Below are 11,383 nucleotides of genomic sequence, written 5' to 3'. Positions count from 1 at the left end.
TTGCTAGATAAAATTAATATTATTTTACAAAAATGAAATATAGAACTTAGGAATATCATGTCATTTTTCCAAAGGCATACAGATTAAAAAATTGCAAAGACTTGAACCTGGGTTTCTTTGACCCTATACTTTTCACTGATCCACTCTGTGAGATAACTAGAGAACCAACAGAGAAATCAACCTCAACAGAAGCATTCTAGCTATCAGAACCTCAGGCTTCCATCCAGCCCTACTGCCTTTCACTTCCAGGACTGGGGTACATCAAAAATGAATTTAAAGACAGGCATCCCTTAAGACCATGCTCATATATCACCTTGACCTTGTACTTACATCTGAAGAGACATCTTCACCGCTGGCACATTTCTCGAAACTCCTAGGTATCAGCTTGTCCTCAGGTTGCCTCACCAAATCTATGCAGTGTTTCTTAAGCATTTGGTACCTTTCTCTCTCCTTCTTTTCTCCAACACTCCACCCCCATTACACCCCAGCTTGAGCTCTCAGAGACTAGACTTGCCAGATAAAATGATAAGATACAAGATGCCCAGTTCTATTTGAATTTCATAAAAACAACAAAAATTCAGCATGCATATGCCCTGTGTAATATTTGGGACATGCTTATACAAAAAATATTCGTTGTTTATCTGAAATTTAGATTTAACTTGGCATTTTGTTTTTTTATTGGCTATATCTGGTAATCTTGCCAAAAATCCAAATATCCTCTTTATAAACATCTTTGTCCACTGGAACAAAAACCGTTGAAATGACAATATATGAATTCGTTGACTCTCTCAAATGAATCTTAAATTGAAAAGCCATCTCTAAACCCAAGGATCTTGTTAAAATACTGACATTCAGACTGCATATCAAGCCAGCAGAGTTTGAATTCCCAGGAGTGGCAATCCAGAAGTGGTCTTATTTTATAGCTGCTAATATGAGGCCAGGGGTGAGTAAGTCACTCCAAAAAGAAATAAGAAAAAAAAAAAAAAAAGACAGAAGAGGCCAGCACCCAGCCAAACAGAAAGTCCTCCTAGGATGGGGTCCTAGGATATCAGAGTGGAAGACATTTAAATTAAAAGAGATTTCAAAGTTGTAAAACCCTCATGGAATTGTGGGAATCTAGACACATCTTTACATACATCCAATGAGACTGACAACTACCTTATATGCCATCCTAGAGTCTTCATCTAGTAGCTGATGGAAGCAGAAGCAGACACTCACAACTAAACAGTAGCCAAACTCCTGGAATCCAGTTACAGAGAGGGTGGAGTGATAAGCAAAAGGAGTCAAGATCAGCTGGAGAAACCCAAGAAACACCTGACCTGAACTAGGGGAAGCTCATGGACTCCAGTCTGATAGGTGGGAAACCAACACAGGACTGACCCAGACCAGCTGAATGTGGGTGTTAGTTAGGAGGACTGTGCAGTTTATGGGGCCTCTGGTAATGGATCCATGTTTATCCTTAGTAAACAAATGGACTTTGGGAGCTCATTCCACATACAGGGATACTTCCTCAGCCTAGACACATGGGGGAGGGCCTAGGCCCTGCCCCAAATGATATGACAGACTTTGAAGACTCCAATGGAAGGCCTCACCCTCCCTGAGGAGCAGAAAAGGGATGGGTTGGTGTTTGTGGGGTGATAGGGGAGGATGGGAGGGTGAGGGAACTGGGATTGACATGTAAAACAATCTTTTTCCAGATTTAAATAAAAACAGGGGAAAAAAAGAAAAAAAAACAAATAAAATTGGAATCGGTATGGAAATCATCTTATATATCTTATATAGACTAAATAATAAACAAGTATGAGAATATAGTAATTATTATAAGAAATTGAGAGTTTCAACACAGAATCAAATAGCAAACAAAAGAAAGCTAAAATGTGTAATGTCATATTGTAATGATGGTTAATCAGTTCATTAGTAGAACAACTCAGGCATCCATAGAGAAGAGCTAAGCACAGAAATACCTCAGAAATCCCAAGAACTGATATCTGTAAGTAGATCTGCAAACTGTAAATTATGCTTATGCATATAACCCAAGGACCTCAGAAAAAGGTTTATTTTCAGGCCTAATGTAGAGAAAATACAAGAAAAATCTGGAACATCATTTTATGTTAGAAAGAAAGGACTAGTTCACAAATGCCATTGAGTCTAAATAACACAGGTACCTGTTCAGAGGGTCTTCTGCTAATAATAGCAGATGGTGTGTATCAGGAAAAACAACAACTATATAAAACTCTATACAAACAGAAAGCAAAATCATGAGCTCACAACAATAAAAATGAAAGCAGAGCAAAGCAAGCAAATCTTAAATTGTACCTATAGCTCTAGAAGTGGTATGTCCAATTTCCTCCTCTGGAAGGTTGCTGCTGAGGAGAAAGAAGCACTCACCTAGCTTCCCTAAAATGACTGCAGCTTGTGCCCATTAGTATGCAAAATTGTGCATATTTGGTGAAAATGTTGATTGAATCCATTTCACCAGCTGAAGCCATTAGGTAAAGGGTTTATGATGAAAAGGGCCTCCCTACAAATTCAGCATAACATTTAAAAACCACAACTTGCTAACCATCACTCTACGGTTGTAATGGCTGTCACATATGATCAGACCTGAGCAGGGCTGTGCTGGTCCACACCTTTAATTCCAACACTCAGGAGGCAGATGCAGACAGATCTCTGAGTTCAATGCCAACCTGGCCTACAGAGTGAGTTACAGGACAGCCAGAGCTGTTACACAGAGAAACCCTATCTCATAAAACAAAATCGATCAATCAAACAAAAACATCCATGAGACCCATGTCAGTGGGATGGCCTGATTCATGTGCTTTCCTGTGAGTGAAGTCAAGCACACAAATACCCCTAGAAAAAATTCTTATCTCGGAGGTGGTGGCAATACTGCTAAATCTTTAAAGCTAAGTTCCAGATGCTGAATACACAGAGGACAAAGCACAAAGCAAATGACACCAAATGAAAAGAATTAAGCTAATGGAGACCACGGGGTATTCTGTAAAACCACTAATCTCATCTTTTAAAATAGCACTCACATTAAGGGGGAAGTCAGATACACTGTTATCTCTCCATAGCGAACCAAATCTAAAGAAACAGCCCCACATAAATGTAATGCCCCAACTTTTATTGGATTGGGCAACAAACATAGCTTTAAGTGGCACCTTAAAAATTTAAAGAATTGTTTCCAGGTATATGATTCCAAATATAAAATAATAGTAATACTTGGAAGAATTTCTGTACTTAATACACTTAGAGTAGAATGTCCTGATGTCGGCAGTCAGTGATTCAGTAAATATATGTGCATGCATGTATTTATGCTCAGTTTATAGATAGATTTATAGATACAATTTATAGATAGAACAAGTAATAATTTTTGAAACTTTATAAAAACTCTTATATTTTTCCCACACATTTAAAAATATTCATAACAAGTGAGTGAAACTCTTCTTTAAATCTTACCCCAAAGAAACCTGACAAGGCATCATACTCTCTGTAAAACAATTCTAGCAACTCTGTAGATTAGAGTCATGGTCTACTTAAAGAAAAGTTTTCTATATAATAGGGAATAATTTGTGCTATGAAGTTTATTTTTAAAATGTAAATATTATTGCACGTTGGTGGGTCTGAAATTAAGATGGTTGAGGTCAGGCCTTCATTGTACTGGCATAGTATCCTCAACCTGCCAGACAGGGCTGTTTTCATTGCCTACATTTCCCAATGTATGTGCATGTACTAGGAACAAGAGGTCTCCCATGTAATTAAACTAGCTATGTCTTTTACCTCCAAAAATGCCGCATATGACTGAGTGTGTGTTCTTGTTTATGAAACTATCTAACATTTTAGATAATATTAGTTAAAGCCATCCTTCCTTTCTTGTGCATTACAGCCTGCTGCTTCCTGGCAGGCGGTAGCTTTCACCATCACATAGCCAGTTCTTGCTGTGAGCTGTGCCAGCCAGGGGTATCTGTGTAGGTACAATGCACTCAAAGCCCAGGCAGTTTTAAATATAATTACAAAGTTCAGCCAACTCCTACTCTTCTTGTATTCTGCCAAGAGTGAAATACATCCAAGATAAGGGAAGCTCCTTTAGGTAGAGCCTTTGTTTGAGAAAATGCAGGAATGGCTCCCAGTTGACCTTCAGCCTGGCTTCATTAGAAGAAATCTGAGGCAGCCCCTGTGTGCCTAACATGAATGAAAACAAATGCTTTCCATTGTGGATTTAAGAATAACTGAGGAATAGGGCAGGGCTTGTTAGGCAGTGATAGCCAGACAGCCTATAAGAACCCTACTTTTCTTGTAGGGTTGTTGGGCAGATTCGGTGTGATAATCAATCCTACAGGTAGCTATGGTCATGTTCGGGAAGGGATCTATTTTTATGACACAGATATCAGCTTTATCAACACCCTCAACTAAGATCTGCTTTCAACTAGTCAGCCAAGCAAGCTTCCGGTATTTAGTTCGCCATTGATATGTTCTATATTTTTTAATTTAACATAATTTCTTTACTGATTCTTTGGGAATTTCACATTGTGCACCCTAATATCACTCACCTCCCAGTTCCCCCATATACTCTTACCCCTGCACCTTCCTCCTAAAAATAAATAAATAGTAAAAATGAAAAAAGCCAGCAAGCAAACAAAAGAAAACAAACAAAAACCTCTTGGATCCTCCATCTTTCCCACCTCTCCAACAGGTCTTCATTTGTCCTGGTGGCAATGGGAGCTGCATTATGTCACATGGCATACTGTTTTGTCCAATCAGCTTTACCAGCAAATGTTCATTGAAATGAGTCACTGGTCTGGTTCAAGGCCTCTGGTTACTGTTACACCACCCTCACTGGATCCTCACAGGAACTCCTCTCAGATATCATGGGGCTGCCCTGAGTCATGGAGATCCCACTGGTACCATCCCATAGGACCAGTCCCTTCAGGAGCTCCGGCAGGTCCTACATAGGGTAGATGTTAGGGTAGGCCAACCCTAGGTCTCACTGGGATATCTGAACTGGTCAGTTTGGCCACTGGGACTACCCACTCCACTCCAGGCAGGTAGTCATGCAATTAGGGTCAGCTCTCCCTTGCTTGTGATGAGGGGCAGGGCCAGCTCTCTTGCTGCAGTGGACAGTGAGCGGCAGAACCAGCTGTCCCAGGGTCCTGAAGGGCAGGTACAGCTCAGCATTGCCCTCGGATTTCATCAGGCATGGTTCATATGGCCCCCTGAGGTGACACAGACTACAAATATCAATGCAGACCCCAGCTGCAGCAGGACCATGGACCCAGGCATGGCCCCCACAGCAGCTCACGCCTGGGTAGATGTGTCCTGTATTTTATGTCACCTCCCTCTCTGCCTCAGTCCCTGGGCACCGTGATGGAACAATGTGTATCTGGGTCTTCTGTGCTTAAAGACTGTCTGTCAGGCATGGAATGGCTAGCTCTACTTGAAGGTCACTTGGATCATGACCTCATCACTACCTCAGTTACCTCTCGGTGCCCACTTCATTGGCGAATGCCCACTTCCAAGAACTCATGAATCTCCAGCAGAAAAAAAAAAAACAAACAAAAACCCATAATGTCTGAACACCCATGATAAAGAGCATGTTAGCTCATTCCCACAGGACCCTGAGCCCACATGCCTCAGTGTGTGCATACACTGCTCCGATGTCATATGATGAAGTCTTTCAGAGTCTGAGAGTCAGTGTGTGCCTCAGCTCTACCCAAGCCATGGCTTCTACTAATCAAATAGTTTTTCTACATTCTAAAAGTTAAGTTAGCCTTTATAATAAACAGTTTAAAATGTTGGTGAGTTCAAGTCAACATAAGTCTCAGACCATAGACCTAAAGACTAAGTGTCCATGCATCTTCAACTTTGATCTGTTGCTAGTGGTGGGGTTGGCCCAAAAGGTCCTCTTGACCTCTCTGAGCTTCAGACTCCATTATCTGATCAATAGGTTATATCAAATGCCAGCAGACTAATCAGTGAGCCAAATCTGGCCTGTTATCTGCTTGTGTAAATAATTTTGTTGAAGCTCAGACACACACAGTAGTACTCTGTGCATGGTACTGAGAGAAATGTGTGTCTAGCCTAACATACTGCCTCCATGACCACTCCAGGGACAGTGTGCTTCCCCCTGGGCTAGGTGATATGGAAGGTTTCTGCAAGATACGATTCATCATGAGCCTCTAATTTTGTATTATATGTAGTTTCCTCAACACTGAAAAGACTTAGGGAAGATACCTGGCAAATAATATCCTACCTGGTATTTTGAAGTACAGCCACTCCACCAAAATATGTTGTCCACATTGAGAGTGCAAGGATAGGGGAAGAACATAGAGATGCACATGATGCTGTAGCTATTTGAGCTTTTCAAGGATACCCTGTGTTTGATGCAGTGTGTGTGTGTGTGTGTGTGTGTGTGTGTGTGTGTGTGTGTGTGATTGAACGCTCCACATATCCAGTTCCTTCCACATTAATAGAAGGCACATGATTCCTTCAAGAGGGGAAAATATCTTTGGGAAACAGCAGAATTTGTCATAGTGGATAACAAATAGTTGAAGTTTCCTCAGAGCACCATTGTATCTGGTTTCAAATTCCTTTTTCAAGCCAAAGAAAATGATGATGATCTTAGCCATGGCTGTTTTTTGACACAGTCCTGAACTCAGAATTCTAAACAGGGCTATGCAGACATAGAATACAGTTCATCTCCCTCACCCATCCGTCTTCCCCGTCCCTGTTCATTTGCTAGAATTGCAGACATATTGAGTGCTGCAGGAGGGAGTGGGCTTTCCAAACCATGCAAGTCATTATGGATGGCCTTGTGGGCAGGTAAAGGTTAAGGAGGCCTTTTGTTGTTCTAGTTTAACTTGTCTCTGCCACTGCAGCCTAATCAGTCCACATAATAACAGCCCTGATACAGAGGCTTGAGTCAAAGTCGTAAGTCAATAAATCCATTCCTTCCTCCCTTTCAGCCAAAGTGTTGAATAGTCCTGAGTGTGCAGTGTCACCAGATCCCATAGTCTGTCACATCAAGGTCATCAGTGTACAGCACATTAAAAAAAAAAAAACTTTCTCCTTTAGTGCATTGGAGGGAGAGCCATTGCAGTCCCATGAGTAAGGGTAGAGAATTGACAGACTTGGTTCAAAGATGAAGCAAGCCATTGAATTAAGAGGCAAAGGTCTAGACACCAGCTACCTATGCTGTTCTCTTATATTTTACAAATGAGGAACCTGATGTCAGACAGAAGGCAGAGATTGGCACAAGAGCCAGCCCATGGCAGGTCTAAACACAGGCTCTGACCTTCCAGCCCAGTCCTTGTTTGTTGTGAACAGGCCAGATGGGGAATGCAAAGAGGAGTGGAGAGTATGTGTCAAAGCACCACCAAAGAGTTCCTGCTGGCTGGGCTGTTCCTCATATATGAGCATATATGTACACATACATTTCATATATACATATGTGTGTATAGTTGTATGTGTATATATGAAATATATGTATGTGTATGCATTATATATTCACACACATATATAATCTTTTTTAAGGAAAGGCAATCACACCAGGAAGAACCTCAGTTTCCTTAGGTGTCAAATGGAGACCATGCAGCCCTGTTTCCAAGTGTTCTGGAGAATATGTGACATGTGGCACCAGCTCAGCAAATGCTAGCTCTTCTTGTCAGCTGCATTGCCATCAGGATGAAGACGGTTGCCGCAGGTTAGCCCACAGACAGACACCTCCACAGTTCCTCTTCTGCTGCCTTCTGTCTGCAGCTTTTTGGCTACTCTCAGTGAGACAAAGTGCAGCTCCTCAAATTATCTTTTCACCTCTGGTGTGAAAATAAAACCTGCTGATAAAGGATCCTTGGAAGTATGCAACCTGAGTTACAGTTTGTTTACTTTGCTAAGGGACTTCCAGCTCCTTCAGGTCCATAAATTCCTCGCAGTAGACCAGGGGAGGGATTGTAAATTAACTTGAATAATAGGAGCACATTTGTATACCTTCCAAAGGTTTAAATCCCTTCCATGAAAAAAAGGTCACTCCTCATCTGCTGTCTGTTTCCTCTTAATTAGCTGTCCTACTGGGTACTCCTGGAGGTGAGGGCTTAAAGGAACAAGGGACAATCAGAGCCAAATCTATAGAATTTCAGCACAAGGACCCAGAGACCAGCTTCCCACCAGATGTGTAAAGTGGACACAATCATTTTCCCAGGCCCAGGTCGGGTCTAACACCTGCTTTATTTAGCAAAGCCTGGGATTCTCCAGTATAATCACTACCTGGCATTATGAAGACTGAATCAACTGGGACTGTTTAAAACCTGCCTGCAGCCAGACACAGAGTCACATTCCTGGAAAACTTAATCCTTCATAAAGCTATTCTTTGCCCAGAGCTCCACCCTAGTGAAAGATTCTTCCAATCAGATATAGAACAATATTCAGAGTCAAATCTATGGAGAAAGAAGTGACCGAAAGATCTAGCTGTTCTGAGCACTGACCTTGAGCTAGTTTGAACTAAGTAAGACATTTATCCCTGTGACATTTGGAGATAGCATAAAGATGACTGGAATAATGCTCACAAATGCTGCCTAATGTCAAAGGCTGATTTTACTTGTCTAGGCTAGGAATTGCTGTACACACCTTATCTTTGATACCATTTTCCAACCAGTTGTGTATGGATTCATTAAGTTATAAGGGGCCTGTCAAATCCCACATCTCCCTGTGGGTATCCATGTTCATACTTCTTCTGTTTTAGTCTTGAAAGTCAATCCTAAACTCATAAGCATATAACAAGGTAAGAGTGATTATTAGCTGTGGATGATGTATCAAATTTTAAAGAATATATAAGAATTTCAGAGAAAATTCAAATTCTCATCCATGGTTCTCCTAACTAACCTTATAGGTTTATATACAAATCAAAATATTATATATAAATGTGTGGCATGTAGAATATTTCACAGAACTCAACAGAAGACAGGAGGAGAAGGAAAAACATACATCTTTAAGAGATAAACAGTAAGATGCTCTAATAATAGGCTGTACTTTTCAAACAATAGGATTATATCTTGCAGGGGGATCTGCTATTTCTTCTGAATAAATTGATCAAGATGAGAAGTATAGCTGGTTTTAGGAAATATGATACTTACTCAGTCCTGCTTAGGAAATGTCACATGCTAGCCTGGAATCCTGACAACATCCTAGAAATCTCATTCCTGAGCTGAAAGAGTTGTCTGCCTGATGTGGTAATTCTCAAACAAATTTACATTTTGGTGCCTAATAACTACTGGTCACAAATTTCAATTTCTTCTGTGCCACTAGCAATCTTCTTGTGCACAAAGATTTATCATCTTTTAACTCAAGTTTGTGCCAGAGAGCCCAATGGGTAGGCATAGGGTGGAGGTAGCCAAAGCCCAGTCACTGCCAGTGAAAGTGGTGGTTCCAAGAAAAAAGGGATGACTTCTCCATGAAAAGGCTTTAAATGTGTGTGTGTGTGTTTTTGCATAATATATGCATAGTCAGGTTATGACCATTAGTGTGTGTGTGTGTGTGAGTGAGAGAGAGAGAGTGTGTGTGTGTAAGAGAGAATGTGTGTGAGAGAGAAACACACAGAGTGTGTGTGTGAGAGAGACAGAGTATGTATGTGTGTGTATAATATATGTATAGTAAATGTTATGACCATGAGTTTGTGATTTTGTGTGTGTTTGTGTGTGTGAGAGAGAGAAACAGAGAATGTGTGTGTGAGAGAGAGACAGAGAGAGAAACAGTGTGTGTGTGTGAGAGAGAAACAGAGTATGTATGTGTGTGTATATATAATATATGCATAGTCAAGGTTATGACCATTAGTTAGTGTTTGTTTGTGTGTGTGAGAGAGAAGCACAGAGAGAGTGTGTGAGAGAGAGACACACAGAGAGAAAAACTATGTGTGTGTGTGAGAGAGAAACAGAGTGTGTGAGTGTGATACAGAGTGTGTGTGAGAGAGAAACAGCAAGAGAGTGTATGTGTGAGAGAGAGAGAAACAGAGAGAGTGTGTGAGAGACAGAAAGAGAGAGCGAGAAAGAGAGAGAGTTTACCATATTGTGCACCATACACCTGATCTGAATTTCAGCTCCACAACTTATAAATGACCTTGGTTATCTTGAGTAAGTTAAACTCTTGTGACTCAGTTTCCTTCCTCATCTACGACAATACTAATCAGCTAAATAATTATGAGAACTCCACTAGGTAACTCAAGTAAAGAGCTTGTAACAATGCAAACCTAAGATTAAGAGCAAGTACTTAATGCCTACCCACCATCACCCATTTCCTACCAGCCCTTGCCCTTTGATGAAGGTAGATGAAAGAAAAAGAATATCACTAACCTGGGAGGTATGGTGTTAGCTTACCCTGCAATTGCTGATCCTGTTTCAGAACATTCCTTCTGGTTTCCATGCCTCTCTACCCTCACCTACCACTGTCTGAAATTTCAATTTAGATGCCCACTTCAAAGAGACAACTCCAGTTCCACTACCTTCACCACATCTGAGTTGAATGTGCCATGAAGGGGTCGTGGCTATTAGAAAAAGAATTTTGTAGACTTTAGAACTCTAGACTGAGGAGAAAAGCAGCCTGAGACCACTCCCCTCTGACATGATCATCTGCAATCTTAGGAAACAGCCTCTTTCAGGACTTTGTAGAATTGTGAGGATCCTGTCAATCATTGGTTTTATTAGAAACCAGAAGACTGGACCATGAGATGGTCTGGTGGTCTGTGACTTGAGCTCTAGCTTCACATACCACTTCAGTTACAGGCACGTGAAGCTCTTAATGCAGTTATAGAGAGGGTTGATACAGCATTAAGTTGTAGACCCATGGCACATAGCTGATAGCTGATGGTCTCTCTTTCAAATCCACAAGCTCCAGGGATATTTACAGGAGCCACATCAGTGCTCCCTCTCTATGAGTCTGTGTCCCCTTGCTCATCTCTATGATCGTTTCTCTATCAACACTTACCCCCAGCAAGCAGTAGGCATCACCACACCAAAAGTTCCTCTGATAAACCTGTAGGTTCTCATTAAACCATGATCAGTTCCCAGGGAAATGAAAAAGCCAATAACCTCCCACATGGCCACATTCTAATCAGATGGTCAGTGGTGGGATGGGAGGGACACAATCAGCCTCCAGATTCTCTGCCACCCTTTCTCAAGGTGGCTATGTGGGTGTGCTGGTATTTTACACCATTCACCAGCAAACAAAATGGAGTGCTATAGTTAATTGAAAAACAGCTCTGTCCTGCCTGCCATAATTGACATTAAGTACTGTTTGGGGTAGGAAATCAGCCATTTCCAATTGATATTAAATGGGGAATCATTTAACATCAATAGATATAAACCAGGCACAATTGTGCTGAATTAGGGAGAAATGC

At 41.2% G+C, this 11,383-nt stretch overlaps 1 pseudogene; it reads left to right on the top strand.

The window, feature by feature from the left end:
- Positions 1-5,086: 5,086 nt before the first annotated feature.
- Positions 5,087-11,383, top strand: part of LOC127233904 (probable ATP-dependent RNA helicase DDX5) — an 85,920-nt pseudogene continuing 79,623 nt past the window's right edge.

The sequence above is a fragment of the Phodopus roborovskii genome, unplaced genomic scaffold (assembly GCF_943737965.1).
Source record: "Phodopus roborovskii unplaced genomic scaffold, PHOROB, whole genome shotgun sequence".
Classification (NCBI taxonomy): Eukaryota; Metazoa; Chordata; class Mammalia; order Rodentia; family Cricetidae; genus Phodopus; species Phodopus roborovskii.
Note: the sequence above shows the minus strand (reverse complement) of the source record. Positions and strands in the feature narration are given on the sequence as shown.